Genomic DNA, 17,845 nt, shown 5'->3' with positions numbered 1-17,845 from the left:
ATTGCACCATAGAAGCAGAAGCTCTTGACAGTTTTCTTCCGTTTTCTTGACATCAGAAAACCAAGCAATAAATGAAATGCCTAAAGGAAATAGATACTTTAAGGTAGTTGAAGATAAGGACAGATATCAGAAAAAGGGAAGCAAAAGAGGAAATGAGGGCTGTGCCACCAATTGGCTTGAAAAAAAAAGAATCTGAGTGGTTTTCAGACTCAGATGGGGTGAAAATCAGGGTGCATGTGCCAGGTGAATACATACTGAAGATTCACCAGAGGGATAGGGAGGAGATGAGGAAAAGGTTTTTGATAAGGATCATTGAAGGGCTGAAAGGAATAGAAATGTGAGGTACCAGAGGGAAAGCAGAGTGTGCACTGGATGAACTGGTTCCACTTCTAATCCACAGCTACTCACCAGCACTGAGTTCTCAGGACTGATGCACAGGAAATGGATGTGAACTGAAGATGTTCAGAGATGTTAACTTCTTTTTTTTGGGGTGGTTAACTGGATGTCCTCTTTCACATCTTATTGTGAATTTAAACCACTGCCAAGCAAGAATGCAAAATACATCGAGGGAATTTGTTCTCTCACTCTTCTGTAAATAAAATTATAACTTTGGGCTGCTATAGAAACAGCTAATACCAAGCTTTCAGCTGTTTAACTGCAGAGTCAGTAATGCCATTAAACCCACCAAAACCTCTCAAGTATCCAGGATGTGATACCCAGTGGAAAAGACTTCATTCCAGACAACTCCAATGGTCCTCACTAAGGACATGTGGAGAATAAAGTTCTGGGTGACCATAAAAGCCATTTTAATAAATTAATGATTAAATAAATAATGAGAAGTATGATTCTAGTCATGGCTCATGACTGTACATGATTTTTCTGTGAGTTTGAACAAGAGAAAGACTGATGTAGAGATGTGTGCAGTCTCCCTTTTAGGTTTCTCCTTTCCACAGTAATTATTGCAGGAATATTCCTATGAAAGCTTCTGGGACCTCTTTGATTTCCATGGCCTTAATTTAGAGCTGTAGGAGCTCTTGGGATCCACTGGTGAACTTTAAATCCACTTTGCATTCCTTTATACAAACCCCAGTTTGAGGTGGGGGTGTGTAACCAACCCACACATGCTGTGGGGCAGGGTTCTATGTGCATTACAAATTACCTTGGTGGTGTCATTTCTGCTCCTTGAGTTTTCTGCTGGTTAATTGTCCCTGATTGAAAGAGGGCTGACTAAAAACTGACGCCATCCTCTTTTATCAGGGGTTTTGTACAGAGCAAAAGACTTGCACAGTTGAGTTCTGCCTCAGTTTTTCCCTTTTTTTTATTTTTGCAAAAGGAATATATCAAAAGTCAAGATATATTTAATCACAGTCTAACTTCATAATCCCAGTAGGGATCTTTTTATTTCATGTTGTATTTTCAGAAAAAGATTAAATAAAAAATATTGATGAAGGAGATTCTATTTCTGGGGCTTCAGAGTTCCGCTGAATTTAACACAAAAATAAAACCAATATATGATTTTCAGAGTGTGGAATATTTAGCTTCTAGAACTCTATCAGACTGATGCAAAACCAGATGGCTTTAATCAAAGACTCAAACACTTGGCTCCCTTTCCAAATGCTTTCAGCTGAAAAGTTTAAAATTATCCAGAAACTTCCCTCCAAGTGATCATGGTCTGTTCCAGTTCCACTGAACCTGCTGGACATGTGAATGTAAATTCTCAAAGGTTCTGGAGTGACCTATGAAAAGACTTTAATGACTGCCTGCAGCCTTATTTTGTTTTGACCAGATTTCACCAAAGAACAAATTTCTCATATGCTGTTGTGGTTTTTTTCTGAAAATATTTTCCTTCCCCTTATATATTTGTCTTTTTCTAAGGGCCCAAAAAGATAATGAAATGTAAAATGTAGCATTATCTAATTCACATATCAAGTTGTGTGAATTAAATAATGGTGCCAGTTTTGTGCCATTTCTTTCTAATTTCATCCTAGCCACAAGTATCCATGACTGCTGCAGCACAATCACTGAGAAGCCATTTCTTTCTGGTCCTTTCTTTGAATATTCCTGCAGATGAGCATTTACCCACCTCCCTGAAATACATTAAATCAGTGAAAGGTCCCTGCACAATAGCACAGAAAAAAAAAACAAGAAAGAGATCTAGAAGATGTGTAATCTCTCACAACACAGAGGGAAGGAGAATGCTAATCCCAGATATCAGCATCCAGGACCAATTTGGACCTCAAAAATTGGGGGTTTTCCTAAGAGCAGAAATCAGAATTTCCACTAGCAGCACCCTGAGGTTTTTTAGTGGTGAGTATTCCTAGAGTTCAGACTTTGCTTTAGGAAAGCATGGAGGGGTGCCAGGCACTGTGATCTAACAAATGGGTTAAAGGGGAGAAGCTTGAAGTATTTCAGGGCTGTGGAAACATCCTAGCAACCTGAGAGAGCATTTTATTTTATTTTAAGTACCAATAAAAGACCCTTTTTTTTTTTTTTTTTTTTTTTTGGTTTTGTTTTGGTTTTGTTTTGGTTTTTTGGGTTTTTTTGTAGCTAATAAGTAATTTTTCAGCATCAGTGCATTATGCTGTAAGGTACAGGATGAGAGCAGCATTGTGAAGCTGGGATTTGAAATCTGTGTGAAACAATGCAGGATACTCAACACTGATGAATCAATCAGTGTTCCTGACAACATGGGGTTCCATGACATAAATTTTTAAAGAGGAAAAAGTCTCTAAGACAGCAGGCTTCCTGAAAAAATAATGGGAAATGAAGCAAAAACTGATTTTAAGAGCAATCAGCAACTCCATGACTACAACTAATGAAAATGTGAACACAGTAATTGAATGAGTTTGATAAAATGCATATTGAGAAATAGAAGTGTTCTAATGTATATTGCATATTAAATGGATGGAAAAAGTTTTAATCCGTGTTATTAATGTTTTGGGTTCTGCAGCATTTAATAAACTAAATTTAAAAATTCAAATGTCCAGAAACCATGGTAACCATGTATATCCAGTAAAGTGTTATTAATTTCTGCTCCTTATATAACCTACATATTAATATTTAAGGTTGGATGCAACCTAGAAGTAGAAATAATTCTAGAAATAATTCTTATGAGAGCATAAACCTTAATTATTTCATGATGTATAACATTTTCAGTAAGTGGTTTTCACATTCTCTGGGAAAATCCATATTAGGACTTGTTTGTATCCAATGTCCAATGGAGTTTGGGAGTCAAAGTGTGGCCCTGCTTCAAGGCTCTGGATGGAAGAGATCATGGAAAACAAATGTGTAGAATTCAGTAGGTAATAGTACAATCTGCATGTGGGAAGTGAAAAACCTCATCAGCCACTTGAACCACAACAATTCCTCTACAGAAAGGGCTGGGAATTCTGTTTATGATGCAGTGGAACTTTGAGTCTCTTATAACCTCAAGGGACACTGAAGATACTTAAATCCTGTTTGATAAAATAATATAAAGTGTCAAATAAAGTGCTAGGATGACCTGTGAAAGACAAAATCCTTCTGTAAATACAAGGAGCATTAGCAGGCTGACAGTGACATTAAAGCAAGGTTCTGTTCACCACATTCCTGGGGGCTGCCAGTCATTCCTGGATGTATTCCCACAGTCCTCCTGAGAGACAGCAACTCCTTCAGGTGGTTGTTTCTGAGAAGACATGACACATTCAGTGTTTAGAGAAGCTTTATAATCCTTTTTTTCCCAAATAAAATATATTTTAAGAGTGTTGTGCTATGTTTTTGCTGTAGAATTTGGATTCTTTGTGGATTTTACTGCTCTTTTTTGCAAAGTATCCTGAAAAATGCTCTGATCTCTTTGATATATTTACATATATTAGGTGGAGGGCCTGAGTCTAGCAGGAGCGAAAAATAGAAGTTCCAGGAAAAATCCATAATTATGGTGCACAAATCTTGCTTTCCATCTCAGCACAGTGGTGACCTGTGACTTCCCTCTAGCTGTGCATGATTTCTTCTTCCTCTGGTGTGATTATAAATTGATCACAGGCAGGAAGAAAAGATGAACTTTTTGGAGCACAAGGTTTAAGCACATCACAATTCCCAGACAACTTGATTTGGGATTTTCCATTTACATAAAATAAAAATGATCATTAAGGAGCCAGTTTTTAAGAAGCAGAATATCATGCAGCAATCTGGCAGAACAAAATTTTCATCTATTGCAATCTGTATGGTGGCAGCAGGAAAAAAATACACAGATTTGTGTCAGAGGGCAATTCCACACAGCTGCTGGAATCAAAATATTAAATAAAAACATTTTAAAAATCAGCTTCTGGAGCTGGTTCACTGGTGATGTTTCAAAGGTTGTGGCTCTTGTTGACAGCAATTGAAGTCTGGTAACCACAGGAAAGAGGAAAATCTGTGGTCAGTGCACTGAAGGTAGAACACAGGAGCTGCTTCTTCAGTGCTGCTTTCCACACTTTAAACTCTTTCTCAGGGGCCATTGAGTCACAGAAATGAATCAAATGGGTCTTAATACTTTTTCAGATTTCAGGTTTTAAAAAGCTTATGTAAATATTTCCCATAAGTACAATAAATATTTGATCTGACTTTGAAATAGTGCTGAAAAAGCAAGTTTTATGACCACTGATAAAGGCAATGTAGAGGTAAAAATCCTCATAAGGCCCATCACTTTTGACATATTAAGTGTCCTGTCCTTAAAAGTGTCTGCAGGGTAGGAAATGACTTGGCTGAAATACTGAATCTATTAAGAGACAAAGACAATGTAACCATATATATGAAAATCATCCTCAGAAGAGTCAGTTAAAAAAAAAAAAATTCTAGTAAAGATCAGCACCCTGCCTCACCAGCCATGAATAAAATGAATTTCTTTCCAGCACTCTTTGAGCTGTAAATGTTGGTTTATGTTCTGTGGCATTAGCAGTATCCATCTGGTTTTCCCTTTAGTGAAAGCAGTGAAGAGAGAGGTTATGGCTTTTCTTTACTGGTGATTTTCTGCAATGTTCACATCCTCTAAAGATGATTCCTTAAAATGTGAAATTGTTCTTCCAGCATGCAATGCATGCCAGAAAAATTATAATATCTGCTGGTTTATGTATTCTTATATATACAAGAGATATTTTGACTGCTGGCTTCAGTAGTAATAAATTGACATTAAGTCCCTCCACACTGTGGCAATGTTCCCATACTCAGTTTTATGTATTTTTATTTACCTTTCCAGTTCTGACTTTTCTCTCTTCAGCACAATAAAAGCAAAGGCACTTAAAAAAAAAAAAAATCACCAAAACCCACTCACAGACACATGCACAAATCCCACCAAAACCCAAAGAGTTCTTCAGGAGTTGGCATGAAAGTCTTTTTAGGAATTTGAGCAGTGAAAGACATCTCATGCCTGAGAGGTGTGAATTCAAGTGGGAATTATCATGAAATGCAGGAAACTGAAGCATCCCAGAAATTCAGGACTTCTACAGCATTCTTTCAAACCTCATTAAGATTGCCTAAAATGAGCCAATCACTGCTGAAAAAAATCAGAAACAATGAAGAATTTGTCTTTTCATAACTTCACTCATTGTAGAGTCATAAAGCAGAGTTGTAAGAAATGTGTCTGTGAACTTAAATTTACAATAGAGCAGTTTGAGCAGGAATGCAGAAATGTCTGCTGGTTTTTTCACACAAGTAATATTTGGAAGCATCAGCTTTGTCACAACAAAGTTACATGGAAATAACCTTTAAAAGCACCACTGTATGTGGTAATTTAAGAAATTAGATTTTTCCAGAGTGTAATTTGGCTGGGGAATTTAAAATCTATGTTAGATTTTCTTACATAAGGAAACGTACCTCTATTTCTTTCTTTCAGAACATTTTCAGGTTGTTGCCTTGAAGCTCAGCCCCAAGGGAGTGGCTGTATTCCTGTGCTGCACAAACTGGGGATGGTTTCAGTATTTCATTTTTTCTGCTCTCCAGAACAGGACTCCTGGGAGAGCAGGAAGGATGAAATATATTCAGTTGGAAGCCAGTTCACTCAGGATGTATTTAAAATAATATACTCATGACTGGCATTTTTAATGGGACATAAAACTTCCAAATATTGCCATATCTAGCCATGTCCCTTTTCTTTTCCTATAAAACAATAAAACAAATGTCACCCTAAGCCAGATCTTAAATTCTGATAAAAATGCTGATTTCCATCAAACACAGCTGAACTTTTGCCCCTGAGTTGATGAATTCTGTACCTCCATCCCAGAGAAAATGCTCTTTGTGCTGCACATTTGGGCTGAGCTCTCCTGCCTCTGAATCCTGCCCATCCAAGCTTCCAGGTTGTTTTCCTAAATTAACACCATGCTGACAGTAGGCTGAATAAAAACCAAACCTGTTTATCTTCCTCTGTGGAGTAAGGGGACATTTTCTCTGCTTCAACACATGCAAAGTTCCCTTTGTGATATATTTGTCTGCAAACTTTACCACAACTGCCAGGTTCAGAAATGATATTTCTGTTCTTCATTATGCTAAAGGTCCCCAGATCCCTGATGATGGGATTTCCAAAATATCTCCTGTAATGGGGAGCAAGGATATTCTCTTACTGGGGGCTTGACAAATTCAGCTTCCCTTGAGAATGAATTAACAGAACAAAAATTCTACTTTAAAATTTGCCTGATTTGAGAACTATTTATTCCTTAATTCTTAATGGATATAATTCAATTTGTGTCTGTATTGATGACCATGTGGTTTCAGTATACTTAAGGCTTTCAGAATTGGAGAAAAACACTTTTCTAAGACTGTCAGTGCTTTTGATGGATGCTGGGAGAAGAATATTTCTTGAAGTGTCTTTGGGAAAAGAAGAGTGGTTTTCAAGGCTTATATATCAGTGTTAAAAGCACAGGATCTGCTGTCACCAAAGTTCCCATCTTCAAAACTCCAGCATGTAACAATGGTGAGCAATTGGCGATGGAGGAGCACAAGCCAACAGTGAAGATCCCCATGAAGCTGAAGAGCACAGCTCAGAGCTCAGCTGCTGCCAACCAGGGCAGATAGTCTGTGGTAAACACAATTTTCACAGGCTAAGTGTTCAGCTGTTCTTTAAAGGCTTCCTTCCTTTTATTTCCCATTCCCCTGCAAACTGTTTCTTCCAGCAAGTCTGGAAGTTTTGCTATGAGAAGGAGCTGATATTCAGTTTTAATACAAATTAAACAGCCACTTTTTGACTGACATGGGCAACAGATCTAAAATGGTGAGCCCAAAGCACCTTTCCCCTGCTTATAAATTCTGTTCCATCCTCACCCTTTTATTTTCATGTTCCTTCTCTTTGTCTCTCTTTGCTGCATTTTGCTCATAGTGGGGAAAAGAGATGCTTTTCATATAGTGGATTATTGTAGCTGAGTTTTCCATAATAAAACAGTTCTCAAGCTTGCTATTCTCCACAGAATTTTAAATAAATAATTATAAAATATCCCTGATTTGAAGACAGAATGATCAATCCGAATCAGATCCCAGACATGAAAGCTTCAAGCAGAAAACATTAAAAAATAATTAAATATTTAGCATGAGTTATACAATATTAAAAGCAAAGGAGACTGAGAGTCAGAGGAATTATATTTACAAAGCATTCTTGATTTTGACACAAGAAAAATGTTTAACTTATTAAAAAAAAAAAAAATCCTTAAATAAAACCACAAGTTCCTAGACCTAACTTCCCAACTTTTCTAAATGTAGCTTTAAAATATTAATACTACTGAAAACTTCTGACTTGCATTTTTAACAATAAACCTCTTTTTTTAAACCAAGTAAAACATGTGACAGTCCTGTCAGGGCTGTTTTCAGCCTAATGGGAGCCCCAATCCTCCTGTAATTTCCCTCCCTCTGTAGGAAAGGAGGAGAAACCTTCCAGAAAAGAAAATGCAGGACTCAATTAATCCTCCTCCTCCTACTTGACCTGAATACAAGAACCTTTTGCACACCCTAAAAATATAAAATTGTTGGGTGCACAAAGTGAGCTGTAGACATTAAACATACATCCATCAGGTTTTCTATTTGGCAAAATAGTTTTCCAGAGAATTTTAAGTGCTCTAAACTTCCAGGGATTAGAAATGCTGATTGGTCTGTGAAAGTCAACAAATTGGATAGATGCAGGTGATTTACCTGGCCAACAGCTATTATTTCTTGCATATTTTTAAGGAAAAAAGTTTTGGAATGTAAACTTGTAGTTCATAATATGTTGTAGTCTTTTGTAAAGTAATTTAAGCACAAATAATCTCAAGGGCTTGTTTTTTGCAGGATGTTGACAAACATGACTATTCCATTGTGCCACAATTTAGTGAGGGATATGTGCTCCTTTACAGAATTAAAAAAAAAACAAAAACAAAACAATAAACAAACCCAAAACAACACCACCAAAACACACACAAAATATTAGTACTTTTTCCCCTTTAAAAGATATCACCTTTCTTCAGTTTTTGTTTTATTTTCCATGTTTTAAAACTTTTGACAGACTAGTTATGTGACTTTTAGGAAAGTATTTTTGCAACAGGTAAGGCTGTGTTGGCACTGTGAATATTTGCACTGTTCTAGCCCTCTTCATATTCTTATTTATGCATTGATTGTTGGGCAGTAATTTAAAAATTATTGTAGCAAGATTAGAAATTACACAAGGAAAGTGGCAGAGAGGAATAAGAAGAGACTCAAATATAAACCTGATTACTTCAGGTATTACCATTGGGATCATATAATTAAGTGCATTCCTCATTTCATTACAAAATTCAATGAGAAATATAACTGCATTATTTTTTAGTCAGCAACCTTTTTTTTTTTAATAATTCCAAATTCCATATTGGTCTCCTCAGTCCTCAAAAGGGTTTGGGGGCAAAATGAGTTCCTGCATCTTTGATTAGGTTGAGAACAATCTGATTTGTGATTCCTCCATCTCTCTTCAGCACAGTGAGTCGCTGTGTGAGCTCTTTGTGCACAGCAAGGCTCAGCAGTGGGCAGCACTGTTGGGCTGCAGACAGATCACAAAATCCTGACAAATTTGTAGAGGTGGGAAATGATGGGTTTGTTTATTAGCAGTCCTGAATTAGGAATAGATAAACTGTGCTACCCAAACATTTTGCTTTTCACTTATACAAAGAAAGCCTTGACTGGTCCAAACTCAGTGGCAACCTCAATACCAAGAGGTTTTCCTCTGATTATTGGAGATTCCTCAGAAGATATGCCTGCAGTGATAATTAATCCTGTTAAGTGCTTGCTGCTGATACCTGGCAAAGGCATTCACAGCAAGGGATCCACCATGGCCAGCTGCTTTGAAAAGGAAAAGTTTATCTTGTTATAACTGAAATAACAATGTTTATGTGTTGTAGGACACTGAACATTCCTCGCCACGCAACTTCTCAAAGGAAAAATGACCACATGCTTATTTTGCTGTAGGAAAAACTGTCTCAGGAAGATGAAGAAGATCATCCAGGTCACCCAAGAAATTGGTGGCATAGCTAGGAAAAATATGAGTTTGTTATGCCCCAGTCTGGAGCCCTGTGATCCTCAAATGAAAGGATTCACAAACAGCAGCAGGCTTCACAGCAAAACCTCCTCATTAGCTGATACATCATGGATTCACATCAACCCTTCTTTGAAAATCTGTGTTTAGCTGTGAGTAACCAGTGCTTCCCATAAAAGTGCTTGTAACACTGAACCCACCCTCAGCTATGGGATACAAAGCACATCTGTCAAAAGAAAATCCTCATTAATAAAGGATGAGAATTCTGGCTCTCCTGCAAAGCCCTAATGTGGCATCAAACCCTCCTTGCTGCTTGTGAAAATTTTGCCTTTGAGAAGAATGAAGATTTCTAACATGGGCTCACATCAGTGCAGTTCTGCATGGAGGAATTTGGTTTCTCTCTTAACAGCAGTGAAGAAAACAGGTGCAGTGAGAAGAAACTGTGGCAAAAGAGCTGTGAAAGCTGTTCCAGGTCTGCTGGTGTTTGCACATCTGGTGCAAGAGGCTCTGATGCTCTGCACAGACTGGGATGTGGATGCTCTGGCCCATCCCTCCCTCAGTGAAAAGGATGGTTCCTGGAAGCAGCATTTGATTTATTTGGTCCTAGCTCACCAAAACACAGCCTACATGTTAATATTTATCACATTAATTAGCATCAGATACTCTGCTGCAAAAGTAAAACAGCAGCAGATCAATTATTTCAGTGAAAAATTGTTGCCTTTTCAAACAAAGCTTCCAAATTTTCACAACAGCCACTGGTGTAAAACTTGAGGCATTTGCATTTTTAATTTCCCCTTGCCATGACTGATTTTAATTAACAAAAATTACAGTGGCAATGATTGGCACAGATAGATGCTAAAACTAATTACTAAGATGACATGAGTTAAGATTCAAAATGTAGATTTAATTTTGGAAAAGAGCAAAATAAATAAAAATCAGGTCTGTACAAAGATTACAGATGGCACCAGTGAGCTGACCTATCTCTTACAGGGAAGGGGATTTTGTCAGCATATCTGCATGCAGTGCTCTGCCACATTTACTGAAGCCTTTCCCAAAGGCAGTTGCTCATACATTTGTTATTCCTCTCCATCTCTTTGATTAAACAATTGAGCCCCTTGTAGCTTTTCTATTTTTACATATTTTGATCCATTTGGTCACTGTAGGGATGTGCTTTCAAAGCTGTCTCAGAGCACACAAAGACTGGATTTTACCTCCTGCAGTCCTCAAAGGCAATGGCATCTCATAATTAACAAACAGCTCTGAGGATATTAAAAATGTGTTCCCACAATTTCATGGTTGAGGAAAAAAAAGATTTAGAAATTAGCTTGACTTGGATTTTGTTATGTTTTATTGCTCTTGGGTTTTTTTATGGTAAGTCTTCTAAAAGTCAAAGAATAATGAAAGAAATATCAGATGTTGTTTTTCCCTGCTCTGTTTTACACTTCAAGTCAGCAAGGGGTTGACAATTTTTTCTGTGCAATTGGTGGAAATTATTTGGGTAGAAAAATCCTGGTTTTTTGACTAGAAAATGTGTAGTTACCCAAATGTATAACTATTTATTAATATCTTAGAGCTTAAACTTCTGGTTGCTACAAGTCTTCCTTTTGCTGGGTTTCAGTCCATGACCTGCTCCTATATTTCACAACACATGCTTCATGTATTAATTTTATGAGTTTTAATTAGTTTTCTCTGTTCCATAGGTAACTTTTTTGGTAAAGTCCTTTTAACTTAGGCTTTAAAATAGCTGCTTCTGTAAAAGACAAGCAGTAGTTTCACTGAATTTCTCCTGTTCCTCCCACAGGTTTGAAGTCCAGGAGGGATGGTGGCATCTGATCTGTCTCCTCAAATCACAAGGACTCAGTTCTCTCAGGCTGGAGATCAAATAGGCTCAAGCCAGAAAAATGGAGACTCCAGATTTCATTTTGAATGCAAACTAAACATCCCTCAGCAAATCAGAAGAGAGTTTTCTTTGGAAAAATAGCCAGCAAGGGCTTCAGGGCATGAATTATCTCAGGCAGTCTCATTCTAATATTGTCCAAAGCACCTAATTCTACAGACCCTAAAATGTGCAAGAAATAAAATTGTAGGAGGAAAGGCAAGGAAAGTCCTTTCAGAATGGTCAGGCAGAGGAAGAAAACAACAGCTCACTGTAACAGCACCCTGCAAGATCTTTATTAATATTACTCTTGTAATAATAATGCACATCATATTTTCAGCCAGAGAGCATTTGATGAGCTGATCTTGCATAGTGGAAAATGATGCTGCTCTGCTGAAATGAATGCAGCTCTGCTGAGCCATGTGAGGTATGAATTAGCTGATTGTTGAGAAAGGGGAGAAGAGAAGCCATGGTGGCATTTCAGCAGACAGAATTTGCTCAGACTTTAGGGATGCCAGGTTTAAGATTCCAGTATGGACAAGAAGTGAAACCCAGCCTTTCCTAACCACAGCTCCTTGTGGAATTGTGCAAATCCCACTAAACCATTCCCTTGCAGCAGGAAGCAGAGAAAGCCCCAGACTCCAATACTCTTTACAATGGATTTCCCCAGCACATTTTCATTTCAGGCAGGGGCAGCAAATGCCTCACTTTGCCAGGCAAACAGCACTTTTGGGATGGAGACAGTCTTTAAAGAGAGTTTTTAGCCTTCTCACTTAGGAGCCTTCTCAGTTACTCCACTTAGGCACCACTGGAGAACTGCAAGAAATCCTGAGCTTCCTAAGCTTGTCTCTCTTTAAAAACACAAATATTTTTACCTGGAAAGCAAACCCTTTGCTCAACAAGACATTTTCTCCCCTGCATCCTCTCCCCTGCAGGCAGAGCTCAAGGGGCCACTGAAGATTACAGCCAATCTTCCAACCTCCTTTAAATAAAAACCTGGATTTCCCAGGGTTGTGAGACACAGCAGAGACTTGTACCACTCAGCCCTTGACTGGGCCAGAACAGAAACTCTCCTTTTGTTTTCCAGGTGTTCCCAAACATCCTTATTTCCCTAGAAGAATCCCCTGAGCACTCATGCTTGTCTTGTCATTCCTTAAGCACCTGCAGTGAGCACAGACATCAGCTGGATTATCTTTTTAGATGAGCCTCACTTAAACCCTGGTGTTTTCTCTAAATTACAGATTAGTTTGCTGAATTTTCCTTCCTTACTGGCTTTCTTAGGGATACAGGTGTGCTCACCAGTGCAAACGCTGCCCTTACCTTCACTCACACTGTATAAAAGGTTTTAAATTTCACCACAGAGCTGGAAATCATGTCTGCCTGGCAAATTTAGTTGAAAATTCCAGTTTTCTTCCAAGACTCAGTTCTCTCCTCAGATTGCTGAAATTGGTTCAAACTGAGAAATAAATTATAGAAGGTGCTAAAATTGCCAACAGCCAGCACCTAAACCTTACAAGACTTTTCTTTTACAGATGAAGGCCTGAAACTCCTCCAAAACAATAAATAAAACCAGAATTTTCACTGCAGATTTTTAAACATCTTGGAAAACTGACTCAATTTCAAGATTCCAAGAGAAATTTTGCACTGCATTTACATTTATTACTATACCTGAGGAGCAGTTGCTCCCAAGTTGCCCTCAATAGAAATCCACTCAGACACATTGCTGGTAGAATACAAAATTTTGGTTAAGCAGCTAAGTTGACCCTAATTTCAGCACATTGCTGTATAGCTCACTGAGGTTGTTTTAATATGCTAATAGAAATTCAGCTGGTGCACAATGCTGTTGTTGTGATTTTCAAACAAATTCAGGCATGAAGTTTATAACAGCATATTAATTTCTGGTCATGTAATTTTCTGAACTTAAAAAGGGGAGGATGGAACTATTCAGAGCTGCTGCTTTTCATTCCAGCACAGGTCTCCTGCAGGACCATGACTCTGTCCAGCTCAGGGCTGTCAGCCCAGGCAGGGATTTCAGCCCAAGCAAACCTTGCAGGTGAGGTTGACCTGGATCCCACTGATGCTTGTGCTGGCACAGGGTGCACCCAGGTGAGTTTGTTCCTCTGTTATCTTTTCCTCCACCCTTTGCCACCAATTCAGAGCAGCTCTATGTCTGAGTGCTGGAATCCACACCTGATTCCCCAGTTCAAATGAGCTGTTTTTCCTCCAATTAGAAGATGCTGATTTGCTTAATGCCTTTAGGAAACAGACTGTCCTGTCTAAATACACACACTGGGTATTTGTAGGTCTTCAATACACAAGCCTGAGAAATGTTGGCTTCCTTCCTTGGCTGAAAGCTGGGTTAATGAGGAGAAACATCTGCCAGTCTGGAGATTCAGTAGTCCTGGCTATGTGGCAAGCATCTCAACAAAGTAATAAAATCCAACAGCTTAAATTAGGAAGAACACTAGGAATAAAAGTTATTTACTTATAACAATACTGTCAAGAAATATCCTCTCTTTTTAATTCTGAGATGAGCTGCTAAAATTCTCAGGACATGATTTATCTCCTGCACTGAGGGCAGGAGGCAGTGGAAAGGCAAAGGTCCAGGGAACAGTGACTGCACACAATCCCTGTGCAGGCAGGGAACAGGAGAGAGAGATGATGCTGATGAATTATTCATGAATAAGAATGTACTCTCTAGACAGGGGTGGGTGTATGAAGCCCTCATCTCCATTTCCTTTCCTGCAAGCAGCTCAAGGAACAGCTCTCTCAACTGACAACTCCAAACCCAGCATTTTGTTCTGTATGGGATGAGCAACCATGTCCAAATGGATTTTTAAGTTCTCTAGAAATGCTTCATAACCTCCATGAATAGAATAGCTGTACATCCCCAAGCAGCACACAGTTCTTTATTAAATTGCTTGGTTAGAGGTTTTTTTTGCAGTCTATTCCTTCTGATGGATGCTGCACTGAGAACCTGTCAGTGGCCTTAGAGCTCTCTGCCCTAAGTCACAGATCTGTGCTGGAAGAACTGGTGGAGCTGGGAGAAGATTCTGTTAATCTCAAGCTGAGGACAGCACATACTCAGTGTCAGTCTTTTGCTAAACAATCATCAAGGATTCAGTTTTAAATGGTGACTCAGAGTGATTTATATACAGGGAGTAGGAATTTAAAACCCTTGATTTAATTCCACGATGTCCAGTGGGTCCTAAATGAAAGACCAGGAGACTTATGTACTGAAAACTTTGCAAATGCTTCTAAAAGATAGACTGGCCTATATGTAGGACATCATCCAAAAACATGAATCCAGAATCATGAACTCCTTTGCAGAAGGGACAACATCAGTAAGACTAACAGGTGAAAATATAGTTCAAAACATTGGCAAAAGCCCATGGGTGATGCACAGTGTCTTGAGTTTGTATCCATTGTGATTTCATCTCAATTTGAATATTCAAGAGAAGTCTACTTTGAAAATCAAACAGTAGATTCTGGTTTCTGAAACAATTCAGAGTCAAAGTGAGTTGAAACTTTTTTTAAATGCTTCTTATTTTATTCTACTGGCTGGGCAGAAATTCTTGGGGAAGTGGAGGGGATTTGTTACAGCTGACATTGCTTTATAAAATCTGCCTCAGGGCTCTTTGTGGTGCCTGAAATGTATCAGACATGCAGGAGCTGCTCTAAAGCTCAGTGTTTTCCAGGGATGCTGCTCCAGTGCCACTGGAGCAAATATTAACCAGCTCATTGGGAGTACCCCTTCTTTAAATGATGAAAGGAACTCTTATATCCACTGAAACAATCCCAAGGAGTGAGTAATTAATTTTTACATTTTCCACTATGAATCATAACCTCCCTATAATAAAATGTAATAGGATTGAAATTAGTTATTTGATAAAAATGTGCAGTACTGTTAGAAAAATGCTAAATCTTCAGTTTGCAGAATTGGTTAGGAGTTTTGTTGTTTTCTAATCTGTTGAAACAAACTGTAGTCCCAAAGGGTTTCAAAGTGAAAAAAATAATTAAAAATTAGCATAATAATTTCACCAGAGGGCTATCATAGTTTGGATGTTTATTCCTTTTCTATTTAATTTCCTCCTTATCAGGGACATGAAACACACACCTCCCTGAAATATTGAAAGAGAAAGGGGTAATACTGCAAGATCATAAATCATTTATGATGGGAAGTTTTCTATCTTGATCTGTGGGCAAAATTAGGGGTAGGGGGAAACAAACACCCATATGGATAAAATTAAAACTATTTTCCACCACCACAAAGACACTTACAAAGCTTTGTCACAGGGATGATGACTTTGGCAGCATTTTAATTGCATCTGTTGTCTGTGGGCGTGGGCAGCCCAGTGAAACTCATCTGAGAGATGCAGGGATGTGTCTTCATTAACTGATGACATTAAGCTAATGATAAAATAATGATCTGTGCAGGACTAATGTTTTTACTGTAATGTAATGACCCATGAAGAGTGTGTTTTGGATTGCTTTGGTATTTCCTTTAAATAATTCCTGAAACTGATTTTTATGAGGCTGTTCTTAATGCTTGTTCTCTGCCAAAGCTTTTTTGATCTTCCTAATCCAACAGCCCCTATCTCCTACTTATCCAACTACACAAAATGTTCTGTCACTGTAGTCCCTTCCATCATTTTCTCACCCCACTTAGCAGAGCAGTCTGACCCAGGCTGAATCTTTTCACACACCCAAGACTCACTCACTGCAGGCTCAGCTCATTGCAGGGTAATTTTCTATAAAATGCTTCATTACTGACTTGGGTAGAGCTCCTTCCCTTTGATGCCCTGAGTGTGAGGTGTAGAAAAGGGTTAGTTATTAGAGCTGGACAGAATAAAACAAATAAAATGTTTTCTGTGATTTAAGAACACAAAATTGTGAATTGTTGATAGACTCACAACCCACTGCACACGTCAAATAATTAAAATCCCTTAAAAGCAGTAGCTGCATTTTTTTTGGTAGCCTGAGTCCTTTGCATGCATTCACTGTTGGAAAAGAGTCCTTGATTGGACTTAAACTCCATTTAAAAAAGCAACTGAGGGATTCAGATGTGGAATTCTGGGGTGGTTCAACAAGGCAGCAAACAACTGACCTAAAACTCAGAGGCACTGGAGCAGTACAAGCCTGTTTAACTCTTTCTCAGGCTCTGTTGCCTCAGAGGCTCAGTGAGCCAGAGGATGCTCTCAGCTGCCACTTCCAGCAAAATACAACAGGTTGTAGCCATCCACTCCTAAGGGTAGTTTCTCTAATTACATGCCAAAGGAAGATGTAATAATGACACAGAATTTGGCAGCAGGTATTTATTCCTGTTCCACAGCTTGTAGGAAGTCTAAGTTCAGTAGGAAGAATTTCCATACAGTAATGGGCTCCATGCTGCTATTTTCATATCCTTGTTATCTAAGCACACTGTTTGCAAAGATGATTTATTGCAGGCCAGCATTTCCTTATTATTTGTGGTGTGATTTGTTATTACCCACACTTAAGTGAAACATTTGCTCACACAACTCTTGCTACATCCCTTGCAGAAACAAAAACTTTTCCAGGCACAGCCAGAGCATATTGGAAATGGAATCTCACTCCCTTTGCTTCAATTCACAGGGGTGATGAGGAGCATGAACTATTTTACATTTTGTCTCAAGAGAGTTATAAGTAATGAATATTCAGAGGGTCAATGAATGTCACTATTTCAGTTTTCACCTATGGGCAAACCCCAATTTTTTGTCCTCTCTCTCTTTTTCTCTCTCTCTCACACCACCATCAGAAATTCAGGTTTTGCCTTAATAATTGCAATCATCCTTCCACAAATCATTCTGCTTTTTTCACAGAGTTTTTCTCCATGGTTTGATTGTGACAGACTGGGTATTCAGGGCCTTTTTCCTCAAGAATCTTTGTTAATCCCTGAAGGCATTCTCTAGTTTCCTTTCATCTTCTACCACTTCTTTGATGTTGGGGACTCTTTTCTTTATCTCTCTTGAAGCTTCCAGGCCAAATTTTCAGAATTAAAGCTGAAACTGCAAAGGGCAGAATGGAATAAAGATATATATTGTTGACTTGGACCGTGCTGGAGCATAAAATAAAATATAACATCTCAGCCAAGGAAAAGTGCACTGCAGAACAGGAGAAGAGAAAATAGCCCAAGCAGCTGAAATCAGACATTGCTCTGAACACTGAGTTTTCTTGTCGTGAGCCATAGTGCAATACAGATAAAAGAAAGTTATACACTCCCTGTTATTGATCAGAAGCCATTAAAAAAAAAAAAAAAAAAAAAAGTCAGGAGCAGAAGTGTGGAAAAAATGAAGTCCCACAAGTAAAAGACACACAGGAGAGGTGCAGAAAAGCCTGGAGAGCTCCCTGGAGCAGCAGCAGCTGTAGGAGGCACTTCCTGATGTTTGCCCTTCACTTCCCCTGTTTTAAAATGTTCCCAAAAAGTCTCCTGTTTATACAGCCTGGAAACCTGTATTTATAGCTGTTCTCAGAAA

This window comes from Oenanthe melanoleuca, chromosome 6 (genome assembly GCF_029582105.1).
Source record: "Oenanthe melanoleuca isolate GR-GAL-2019-014 chromosome 6, OMel1.0, whole genome shotgun sequence".
Lineage (NCBI taxonomy): Eukaryota > Metazoa > Chordata > Aves > Passeriformes > Muscicapidae > Oenanthe > Oenanthe melanoleuca.
Note: the sequence above shows the minus strand (reverse complement) of the source record.